Source organism: Corvus hawaiiensis, chromosome 5 (assembly GCF_020740725.1).
Source record: "Corvus hawaiiensis isolate bCorHaw1 chromosome 5, bCorHaw1.pri.cur, whole genome shotgun sequence".
Taxonomy (NCBI): Eukaryota; Metazoa; Chordata; class Aves; order Passeriformes; family Corvidae; genus Corvus; species Corvus hawaiiensis.
The window spans coordinates 44,403,695-44,416,254 of NC_063217.1; the positions used below are offsets into that span (position 1 = coordinate 44,403,695).

Sequence of the window (12,560 nt, forward strand, 5' to 3'; positions counted from 1 at the left end):
GAGGGACCAGAAGAATTCCTGGATGTAACTGCAAAACCCCTTTCCAACACTTTATAAGGAGGTCATGCCAGTTGTTCCATAGTCAAAAGGTAAGAGTTTCCTTTAAACCACAACCCCAGCATTGGATTCCTCTAACAGAGGGAAGGAAAGGCCCCTTTCCATTTAAAGTACCTCTTGTCTAGACTGTACCCAGAAGATTATATTTATCATAAAACAAATCAGACAAACAATGTTTTAACTCTAGGACACTGAAAAATCTGAAAGTTTGGAGCTGGGGGGATGCTGTTTGAAAGTTATACTCTCTGTTTCTTCTTTCTCTCCCCTCTATCCTACTCAAAGGCTAAAGAATTCAGCAATTTAAAAATTCCTATGCAAACAAGCCCTCAATGGGCACAAAGAGCTATTTCAAAAAAAATTAATAGTTTGGATATACGTGAAATGCATTCAAGAGATTTCCTGACACAACTGGTGAAAATTACAGTCTTTGCCATGTCTTATGTAAATTTTTCATATTTTTGTTAACTTTCCATTATGGAAGTAAATTATATCATATAACCAGCAGCTCAGCTCGTAAACCTGTCACTGAGTTATTATTTCCCCCGAGAATCACAGATTATTCAAGTGACCAAAACCAAATGTACTGCATGATGTTTAAGAAATTAAACAAGTTCTATAGATTTTTGACAAGCTTGCAGGACAGTTATCACACATTTAGTTTTTGCTGAGCAGTGGGTGTGATCAGAAGGATCTGTACCCATGGACACAAACTCTTGTTTCCCAGTGAGCATCAACCATCACTGCCAACAACTTGAGTGCGTCTGCCATCTAGAAGAGTCTGATAGGGAGAGTATTTTCTTAAACTGCAGACACCCAGAAGTAATATTGCTGCCCTGTTTTCCTAGACTTTTTTTCCTCTTCCAGTGTCACGTGGTGTGTGGTGCTGAAGAAGAGCAAGGACAAGTTTCAGGTTGCTCATTGCTCATTGTCTCAAACAAAACAAACAAACAAAACAACAACAACAACAAACCAGACAAGTTTTCTTTTAAACACAATAGCCCAAAACTATAAGGAGAAAAAGGTGGGGACTTAAGATGCCCTCACACAGTCCATGGTCTCTCTTAAAATAAATGTGAAACACTTTCAAATGTTGCTCATTCAAAAAATAATCTCCTTGACCTTGTACTTCTACGCTACCTCGGGCCATTGACAAGCATCCTCATCAACCAACCCTCAGCAGCAGCATCTGGTAAGTTTTACAGTTCTGTAATAAAAACAAGAGCAGGTTGATCAATTTACTTGACATTTAAAAATAAATCTAACTCGTGCAGAGATTAACAGCAGAATTTTAAGGCCAAAGAATTTTGCCAGCAGAGATATACAAGATAAATACTGGAAAATAAGATTCCTAATGAACCCCTGGTCCTAATTTTCATTCTAGGGAAATTACCATATCTAAAAAACATAAATTTCCTTGAGTATCATAGAACCTAAAAGGGTTTCTTCAATGAGTGGTTGTTTTAGGTATCCCAGATGAAATCTATTTTAATCTTTTTTTAAGCATAGGTTTTGCCAAAAGTTAAAAGGCTCATTAGTTAGGCATGAAACATGCTCACTGATATTGCAGGCTTTTGACAGCCTTCTTTGAGAGGCGTCAACCTCACGTGAACTTCTGATGCAATTAAGATCTTACTTCAACTAGAATTGTAAACTATACAGTCATTTTTGTCCCAAAGTGGCATTTTAGTAAAAATAAAGGCATTCCTTTACAAAAATGCTTAGGTAAAAAAAAAATTAGGGCTGAGAATGCATTGTTCTTTAAAATATACATCCCTTAAATGTAAAAAAAATCTGGATATCTGTAGTCTCTCATCCTGTAACTTCACTGTCCTAATGTTTCAAACTGTTTATGTCAACTCTCTTTGCTCTACAGACAAGACAATTCTGCCCCAGCATCTGACTTCCACACTGGACAGCAGATTACTCTCCTTTGGTGCCTTCAAATATTGAAGGGAGCATGATGTCTGGAGCCAGCCTGCTCTGGTGGAACTAGAACGGAAGGGACAGACTAGAATTTGATATTGGACTCAGTTTGAAGATGCAGGTTTCTGCTGAACATCCTTAACTGCAGGCATAAAGCATTTTCAAAGAAATGAAGAGTAAAACTATGCTCAAACTGCTGGGATATCTTCATCTACATGCCAAGAGATTTCAGAGCCAATATGAAAAAACATGCCAGAGTTAAATAGAAATGAAACTGGCTACATAACTTGTGTAGGTTTTGCATTTTTCTCTCACTGTCTTTGCTGCTGATTGCTACCATTTGGTTTCAGCTGCCTTGGGCACTGCTCCATTCAGTTCAAAATTAATTCTCACAGTGGCCAAAATTCTTCTGTACTGGGGTCCCCAGTCTCTTTTGAGAGATCTAATACATTCAGATCATCATCTGCACTTTTTACTGCTATCCAAACTAGAAGAAACCTCTGGATATTTTGAGATTCACTCATCACCAGGTTATTAATTCTTACACACTTAGTGTTACCAGTTTAATGAAGCAAACTTGTTGTTATGTGTACCCATGAAATACAACATAAAGCAAAATGCAGAGAACACATCTGCACTCACTTTAGTTCTAGGGGTGCACACAGTTTTGTCGGATTTGATGAACTCTAATTGCATTGAAATAGCTTCCTCTTGTTCATGGTCAGAAATCTTGCCCACATGTGCATTTGTCTTTGTAACACGCGGCATTAGGGCACAGAAGGTGGATGACAGCTTTATCTCTAAACTGCCTGAACAATGGTTCACATCACATTGCAAACAGCAGTTTGATGGAAACAGCATGACATTCTAGCCTAGTGGTGACCTCAGATTTTTCAGCTATAAGCATTAAATAAAAAAAAAAATACAACAAAAATCTTCTAATTTTCCATTATTTTGCCATACTGAGACATGGGGCATGATACTACATTGCTTCAGCAGAGAACACTACACACATAAACACAAAGCTAAATGTGAATGGTAAGTAGGATCACAGGGAAGCCTGCTCTGGCATGGGGATCAGGTCGCCTTAAAGCGTGGTAGGCTGGTCAGCACCCAAAAGGCCTAAAATTGTCCTCTCATCGGCTTCTCTCTTGCCTGTGGGAGCAAGGTGCAGCAGAGGAGGAAGTTTGCCCCGTTCCCTGCTGTGGACAGGGCAGTTTGTGGAGGATGTGGGCAGCAAGGCTGGGAGCCACGCAGGCATGTCTAGGTCAGAGACTATCCATAAGCTTGCTCACACACGTGGAGAGAAGCAAGTACATGGCACTGACCTGAAGAACACTTCAGAAGTAAACCAGCAGTTTGGAGAGGGAAGAGAGGGAGCTGTTTTGGTATAGAGGTTTTCTGTGTGTTTGGTGGGTTGATGTTTGTTTACTTGTTTAAAAGCGACACTTCATATATATAAAGCAATGGTTTAATACTCCTGTATTAAGTTAAAAGGTCTAAATCTGTTGACTTCTAAGTAGCAGCATCAATTTACTCTGATCAAGAATTACATAAATCTATTTTTATTAAAACTGTAGTAGCTTGAGCTAGAGAATACCTCATTTTTCCTGTGATCTTATTCTGATCGCTCACTGCTGGCTCATTTAAAGTGTTACCAGTCTGGAGTTTGTCACTCTCTGTCTATTTCTAGCCAACACAATAAAATTAACCACAGTGAAAGAGAATATTTTTGCAGTAAGTAAATGCAAAAGGCTCTGAAGGTCTGAAAAAAAAATGTTATAAAAAGTAAGGTAGGATGCCTTTATCATCTAAATTTGACATATTTTTCTATGTTAGCTTATTGACTCAGACATGGAAGCTATTGCTAAAGAAAGGGCAGCAGGTTGGAAGAAGGGATGTCATACCTGCAGATACAATAACTCGTTTCACTCTCACTGAAGTTTGTGGTAGTGATTGTTTTGACCTTGAGGTGTTGCATGTACAGTAGAAGTGGACTGAAAGCAACTGAGACTGTTTTAGACCTAAAAATGTTAGGTTATCTTCACTGGACCATAAAAAGTAAGCGACTGGAAGACTGAACCTTGTTATGGAAGGAACACAGTGCAATTCTCATAACCTCACATTAACTTTATACAGATTTTACAAACACTTTTTTCCAGCAATATTAAATATGCAATAAATTAAAACAGATATTTGGAGGTGCTTGCATTATTTCATGAAGATATCCATTAACAGCATCTCAAAAAAAGAAGATTATTTCTGGTTGCATTTCATCCTCTTGAAAGAAAATACCAACATTTTTTAGGTGTAACAGAGCTTTTTCTCAACCTCCCATAAGATCAATGACAATGATGATAATAATAATAGTAAAAATAAAGCTTACCCTCATTTTCTCTTCTCCTCCAAAATAAAAGAAAATATTACATCAGCCTCCTCCTGAACTCTGTGGCTGGTGAAAATAGCCAGGACATGTGTCTAAAATTTTATTCCTTACAACTGGTGCACCAATGGTACTTTTATGGTTGTAATAAATGGTTTTGCCTGAGACAGTTTTAATAGGAATAGATCTCCTTCCAATTTTATTGTGGATAGTATACAGAAAACCTCTTTCATTCTCTGCAAATTAGGTTTTTTTACAATTAAGGAACTTAAGGCTCCATAACAAAATGAAGATATGTTCCTTCACATATTTACAAGACAAACATTTTGGAAAAATATCCACATAAAACTGGAAACACATCTATTTTTCAAGGTTATTTATAGATACAAATGAATATGCACCATTGAATTACTTATGCATCCTGTATGATCTGTGTCTAATTTAAAACACAAAATCACTAGCATTCCAACTCAGCTCTTTTCCATTCCCTTGAATGCAGTACCCTGCTCAGCTAGTCAGAAATGGAGCAGCGGCAACAGTGACTTATTAGAGATTTCTAAAAGATACCTGGCAGAAAGACTAAAACTCATTGTCAGAGATAGATGCAGGAATTCATTCTTCATTGTTTTAGAATGCTGTGGTTCATACTAAGTCTTCTTCACCCAGAGATTTTCCTTCTCCACCTTTTCTGGGAAAAACACTCATTAGAACCAATAATTTTTTCACACTATGTAGTTACATTTAAAAAAAGAAGAAAAACAAAACCCTAAGAAATAAATTTTCCTTTCAAAAATGCAGAAAAAAGGTAAAAAACTCTTTCCAATTTTGATTTCTTCAGTGTGTTTGCAGTCTGTAACAGAAATTACATGGACTTAATTGTCTGAAAATTAAAACACACTGGAAACTTGCAGACTCCTAGCAAGGCACGCAGAATCACTAGTCACTTTGGGAAATCAAAAGCCTTTACATTCAGCCCCTCCAAAGGAAAACCAGTAAGACAAGGCAGTGCAACTGCAACTAATCTGAGATATCATGATTGGTCTTTTTAAGGTGCAACCCTTCCATTCAAATTCCCAAGTGGGAATTATTTATGAGGATGGATGCAAAGAATTTGTCCATGATTGGATTGCAACAACCTGACAAAGACTGCATGATGGCTGCATAATCAATTATTTAGCTGCAATATAATCATACAGAAACAGTAAGTCTATCTCTCAGTGTTATAAGAGACATAACAGACTCACTCACAGGAAGAAAACAGAAATAATTTTTGGCATTTGAATTTGGTCTTCATGTTTAGTTAACAGGGATACTACTCTTTATTTATATATAGATATCTCCAGAGCACACATTTAAAAAACAGATGGCCATAAAGAATGCTACACTCTGTTTAACTAGTATATCCCAACAATAAAAACACGTTTACAGCAACTGCAACAAAGTCAATGCTTCTTTAACAACTTAATGTGGGATCTGAACTAACATAAGTCACAGTGTTGCCACTATTAACACACCTACTACAAACAGATTGAATACCTGCAGCAAAAAATGGCCAGAACAGAAGCTTTTCTTTTTTCCTGTCATTCATTGTTGGAATGTTATTTCACTGCTCAAAAAATGGCTCATGGCACCTTTTTATCTTTGTATTAAACTAAGGACCTACATTATGGAGTTCACCTCATCTTCTAGAGCCACAAGCTTTTTTGTGCAAACAAAAAGCAATTGTATGAAATGAACACTGTAGCCAAGAGTGGTAAAGCAACCTCTGGGAGGTCCAAACTGTTTAAGGAATGGGACAAGGCAAAGCACATCATTGCTCCGTTGCAGAAGGAGGCCTATTTATCTCACCTCTAGCATGTCACTCTCTATAGTTGTTATTTTATCCATGGTTCTATCTTTTTCCCAATGCTGAGTGAACACAGGTCCAAAAGCTCAAAATTTTATGCCAGACAGACCTAAAGAAGGCCTACCTGGAGAAAGCTTTTAGCTGCATTGTCTTTCTCACCTTTCTTCCCCCCCTCTCTCTCTCTTACAGTTCTATTCTTGCCATGTTAATCCCTTCTTCCTGGGCTGCACATTACATCTGCTATGCTGTCCTTAGCCTAAGAACATCCTACTTTCAGCAGCTTCCATCAGGCCAAATCTCAGCTGAGTACAGGCACAAAAAGATTGGAAAGTGCACAACCAAGAGTGTGAATCCAAAAGAAGAGTTTTCTGGTAGTATAAGGCCAGAAAATAAAGAGGAAGTAAACATTCCAATGAGATGATAAGGAAGAGAGAAAGGGGGGAAAGAGAAAGCAACCCAAATATACTAATACCTGATCTTATCTCTCTGTCATAATGAGCAAATTTGCCAAGGGTGGTCATTTTAGTGACTATTCAGACATTGCTGAGCAGTTGAAAACTTAGTGTCTGGTTGGATTAAATGGGGGGGGGGAGATGAGTTCGCAGTTAAATGTTGGACTTTTAACCTAACAAAATCTAAGACATATTAATTCAGAAAATAATAAAACGAGGAATTTAACCATGCAAAAAATCAAAATACTAGGTTTTGTGAGTATCTACTAGTATTTCCCAATATTTTGCACTACTTACAAAGACACAAGAAATTAGAACAGGAAATTAGAAGCAAGAAAGGAAAACCAGACACCTTCAACTGAGACTTGAAAGCAAGGAGTATACAAGCGGAAATAAAATACGGTTGGTAGTATTCTATCAAAGGAGTATTACATGTGAAACTGTTGAAGTAACATATCACAACTGGGGCTTTTGGAAGAAAAGTTGTAAGTGTAAACTGCAAAGGATATTCTTCTGCCATGGGTGAAGAACAAAATAAAAGATTGAAGTGTTTAAAAGATGATGTAAGGAAGCTATCATCGGTTTAGACTGCTTCCTTTTTATCATCCACTGCTTCAGAAATCAAGGATAACATGAAGAAACATTTAAGAATTAAAAAGAAACAAACATATATTTCTAATGAGTCCTTCAATAGATGGCAAAAAATATATATACATTTTTAATTAATCTTGAGAACTGGACAAGTGCGAAAAAAATCACTGAAAACTTCATTCACTGTGTAGTATACAGAAGACAAGATACCAGTAGGCCAGATATCTTGAGAGGACTCCAGGGCATTAAAGTTATGTGGATTAACTTATTACAGAGATAACACTAGTCCTCTGACTTTTCTAATTTTTATATCCAAATATATTTTGCAATGACCCTTAAAATCCTTGATACTGAATCTGAGACCTCTAAAAAAGTGCTTTTTTTTTTTTTAGTCCCTCTTTGCAGGCTATCTTAATACACATGTGTACTATTGACAGCTACTGAACTTACAAAGGTAGCAAATGCCAGTTGATAGTGTCTGAGAAAGGAATATTCTTAACAAAGATAAAAAGAATTCAGTCTTATTGCAGAAAATGTAACTGCATGGGTGAAACAGATACAGACTTTTACAACACCTCTGACTTCATTCTATATCACATTCAGTTTAACTCTTGAGCAAGAGAAAGGCACCTTAGAAGGTTTAAAACCAAAGTGTTAGTGTCAGTATTAGAAAAACTACTCATGTGGGGTTCTGCAGTATTAAATGCCACTCAAATAAGCCTTGTCTACACATTCCAGAAGTCCTTAATGATGATGACAATAGGTATAGTAAAATACAGCAGTTACAAGGATGACAGGCTTTCAAGACAAACAGACCTGAATTTCCTAGCAACCTGCTTCCTTTCAGATTGTATTTATTTCTTTCATGGGAAATACAAAGTGATACATTTGGGAATATGACAGGCAGGCCATACCTACAAAACAGGGACCAACAATCAGGAGCAAAAGGAATTAATGAAAACCAACTTCTCAGAGCTGTGCTGTGACTTAAGAAAATGTCATGCCTTTCAGATGTATTAGGAAGGAAATGCAAGGGAGAGACAAGACAGGATCTCATCTCTGCATGGAACAAAGCACAAGGGAGCACCTCATCCACTTCTGGTATCCATGTTACCTCTACATTTTTCAAAATTGTTCATAAAGGCGTAAATAAACCTGAAAGAAGCTTTTTTTCTTTCCTAGACCAAAGTAGAATACAGCTTAGAGATTAATCAACATTTTTGGCCAATTACAGTATTTCTAGCCACTGTTCTCTGAGATCTCGCTCCATCCTACTCTAAGCTTTTCTCAGTGTGAGTTTGAAAGCTGCTGATCATGTGAATGACTTACTGACCTTCAATCATGCCCATCTCTGCCACTGATGAAGGATTTTCATGTTCAAGTTTTACATAACACTGGGGACATCTTATCTATATACTGATGCATAAGCACACATATATTTACATATATTTGTGTAATAACAGAAAGTGCAAGAAGGCAGTGTTGAATAATGGCCATCAAACTTTGTTCAAGAATGGAAAGTTCCTTGTTGTAATCCATGTTAAGACACCTAATTAAAAGATTCAATTTCAAATTCCTGAAGTAAAATTAAATTAAATTAAAACTAAGAATCTTAATCAGTTGCCTGTATCTGATTATAGAATCATTTAGTTTGGAAAAGATCTTTAAGGTCAAGTCCAACTTTAAGCCTAACGCTGCCAAGTCCACCACTAAACCATCTCCCAGAGCGCCACATAGGCACCTCTTTTAAATACCTCCAGAGATGGTCACTTCACCACACCCTTGGACAGCCTATTCCAATGCTTGACCACCCTTACAGTGAAGAAATTTTTGCTAATATTCCAACTGACCCTCCCCTGGTGCAACCTGGAGCCATTTCCACTTGTCCTATCACTTGTTACCTGGGAGAAGAGACCAAAAATGCACCAGCTACAGCCTCCTTTCAGGCAGTTGTAGAGAGTGATAAGGTCACCCCTGAGTCTCCTTTTCTCCAGGCTGAATAACCCCATCTCCTTCAGCTGCTCCTCATAGGACTTGTGCTCCAGACCATTCTCCAGCTCTAGTGCCCTTCTCTGGACATGCTCCAGCACCTCAGTGTCTTTCTTGAAGTGAAGGGCCCAGAACTGGACACTGCCCTCAAGGTGTGGCCTCACCAGTGCTCAAGTATTTTGTGACACCACAGACACAACCACACTTAAAATAGCCCTTCTGCTGTCCACCATTTGCTTCCATTTTCACAGGTGGTCTAGAATGTGAACCAGGAGAATAACTCACAATGATAATTTCTCATTCATCTTGCTAAAAATAGCTGGATGGAAGAGGACCAACCACATTACCTCTGCCCTTCATGCAACAGACTAATAAAGGAAGAAAACCCCTTACATTACTGTGCCAAGTATTATTTTATCATTTTCTACAAAGGAAAATGTAAGAGAATAAATGCATATGCTAGAGATACAATGCATGATCTCATTTGCAGTGCATTAGGAAAAATATGTCCAGCAGCATATTGTTTGGACATATGGGTCACATTGACTTTTTGACTGCTTATCAACAAATGACAAACATGGGCCTGTAGAATAACATTTGCTTCTTTCATTCTCCAGCTAATGAAAAGCATTCCCGGTAGGTAGTTAAGCCATAAGAATCTTAAGGAACACAAAAGGCTTCTCCTACTGCAGGATCTGCTTTTAAAATTTATTTTGTAATCAAAATGTCCTGATATCTGACATGCAGAAAGCAAAGAAAACATGAATAGAGGTCTCATTTCTGATAAAGTATATACCAACTAAAGAACATCCTAATTAAGGAATTCATCTGGGATTTAAAGACATTCCTATCTTCTAGACTATTTTTTTAATCTCCAGAGGGTACAGATTTACCTACATAAAATAGAAAAGGTTAGCAACTTGTAGCTCATATGCACTGTTTGGCATCATGTTTTTCAATCGATGGCCTGAGTTGTGTTAGGACGTTAGTGCATTCAAATAGGATTCTCTAATGTTCCCTTTTGAGCCTGTTACCTTTTAACTTCATACTCTGTGAACAGAAATACATTAGTATAATTCTGGTGGTCTTCCAAAGAATACACCCAGTGCTTTCAGCACAAAGCAGATTACAAAGTTAATCAAATGAAAGGGAGATATGGTGACTGGTTTTTATTCCTGCTTGGATGAAGTGACAGAAGAAGTGACTGGAATCCACCTCTTCATTTTATATATGTTTCTTCTTCTCATCAGCTCAGTTTCTGACATTTAGGGAGAATTATTACTCTTTTCACCATGCTGTCATTTATAGAACACTTCATTTATGACAGTTTTCTACATATTATACTCAACCCATGCTGGTAAACATATTTATTGTAATAAATTATTCACAGCTAAGAACTTCTTAGTGATACAGTAGTAAGTACAGTACAGTAATAAGTACAGTAATAAAGTACAAGCCTTTACTACTCCAACTAATGGAGAATCCCAGGCAGCATGTGACAGCTACACAGTTTTATCCAAGCCCAGCCATAATTTCCTCCTGTTCAACAGAATTTCAGTCTCAAATATCAGTAATGTCATGCCTTTATGAACATAATAAATTAGATTTCATTTCTCATATAAAGGAGGAAAGTTTTGTTTGTTTTCTTAACATAAAAAGTAATAGTCCAAGGCTGTCTCGGGGCATTTATTAAGGACCTAAGCAATTAGGTTTGGACCTTTAGTGCAGTAAAATTCTGTATTTTGTATAGATTCATTTGCATTTTCTTTCCAACTGACCTTAGTCAAATTACAGTAACAAACTTTTTATTCCTCAGATCCCACATGAGTCTTCTAAGAATCTGTAGAAGGTTAAAGTCTTACATTAATAGGACATACCTGGGTGGACATGAAAGCAGGAGGGAGGAAAACTCAGCAAAAACAGCATTGCAGATTTGCATGAACGAATTTCTATCTGTCTTCTTCATGTGGTTTCCATTCAGCACTAAAAATGTAAATCTGCATGGAAAAAAAAGGTTTGTCAAAACGTTTTGCTGTTGCTAAATGAGGTCTAATTTGCATCTGCTGACAAAAGGTTTTATTAGCATAACACTAGAAAGCAAATGAAACCAACAGCAGCAAAAGAGCAAACTGTCCTGACAACTTTATTTTTGTTAATGATAAACAGAAAGAACTGCATGATTATGGTCAAACAAGCTCTGGGGCTGATTCAACTCTGCCTGATATCTACTAAGTTTCAGTATTTGATTTCAGGAAGATTGTTATTAGGATCCAAGTATGTTGCATTGGCAGATATTATAATTTAAAAAACACTATCAGATTAGTTGGCTGTGACCTACATTCAGTAAACCCATTTTGTACTTAATTCCGTTCTTCACTTACCTTCAAATTATCCTTTCCTTTGAAATGCTGTATTTGGTTTACATGGCAAGGTTTTGGTAACACAGGGGTAGCAGGAGGTACAGGAGTACAGGGTTGGCCTCTGTGAGAAGCTGCCAGAAGCTTTTCCATGCCTGACAGAGCCAATGCCAGCAGGCTCCAAGACAGACCCACTTCTGGCAAGGCTGATCCATGCCAGTGATGGTGGCAGCACCTCTGGGATAATGTATTGAAGAAGAAGGAAACAAAAGTTATTGCATAGAAGTTATTGCAGCTAGAGAAGAGAGGAGTAAGAACACATGAGAGGAACAGCCCTGAAGACACCAAGGTCAGTGCAGAAGGAGAGGCAGGAGGTGCTCCAGGTGCCAGAGCTGAGATTCCTCTGTAGCCCTTGGTGCAGACCATGGTGAGGCCACTGTGGCCCTGCAGCCCATGGAGGTCCACAGGGCAGCAGAGATCCACAGACGGCTTGTGGGGGACAAACATGCTCTGGTAGAATATAAAAACAGCAACATGGGGTCACATTGACAGTCCATTGAGCCCCTGTCTCCAAAAGTAGTCAGACACATGACAAGAACCCAGAAGCAGCTTGGGACACAGTTCCACAGAATGCTTTCAGCTGCTAATATTCCTCAGCTTCAGAGACTTCACAGGCAGCATTTTCATGAGTTACATTATGGTTTACAGCAAATAACCCCAAATAACCCTAGACTCACTGACCTTGTTGATTAACACAAGTAATCTGCTCTGTGATCATACCAAGAAAAATTTTGTCCTGTATTACTTGCATAGTAAGTAATGGTAATTACTTGCATGGTAAGACATCACAAGCCTGGATTTGATGTAGCTTCTTCCATTATAAGAGAGTAAGGCTTATTCTCAGGCACATAACCTTCAATCTAAATGACATTCTAAGCAAGTCTATACCACTGCAATCAGAA

At 37.8% G+C, this 12,560-nt stretch overlaps 1 long non-coding RNA gene across 1 annotated transcript; it reads right to left on the reverse strand.

Annotated features, from left to right (window-relative positions):
- Positions 1 to 1,138: 1,138 nt before the first annotated feature.
- LOC125326727 lies at positions 1,139 to 12,211 on the reverse strand. The gene is made up of 3 exons (XR_007203966.1): positions 11,623 to 12,211; positions 11,119 to 11,238; positions 1,139 to 1,261 (listed from the first exon to the last, which is right to left on the reverse strand). It is a non-coding gene; the product is annotated as an uncharacterized LOC125326727 (long non-coding RNA).
- Positions 12,212 to 12,560: the final 349 nt, after the last annotated feature.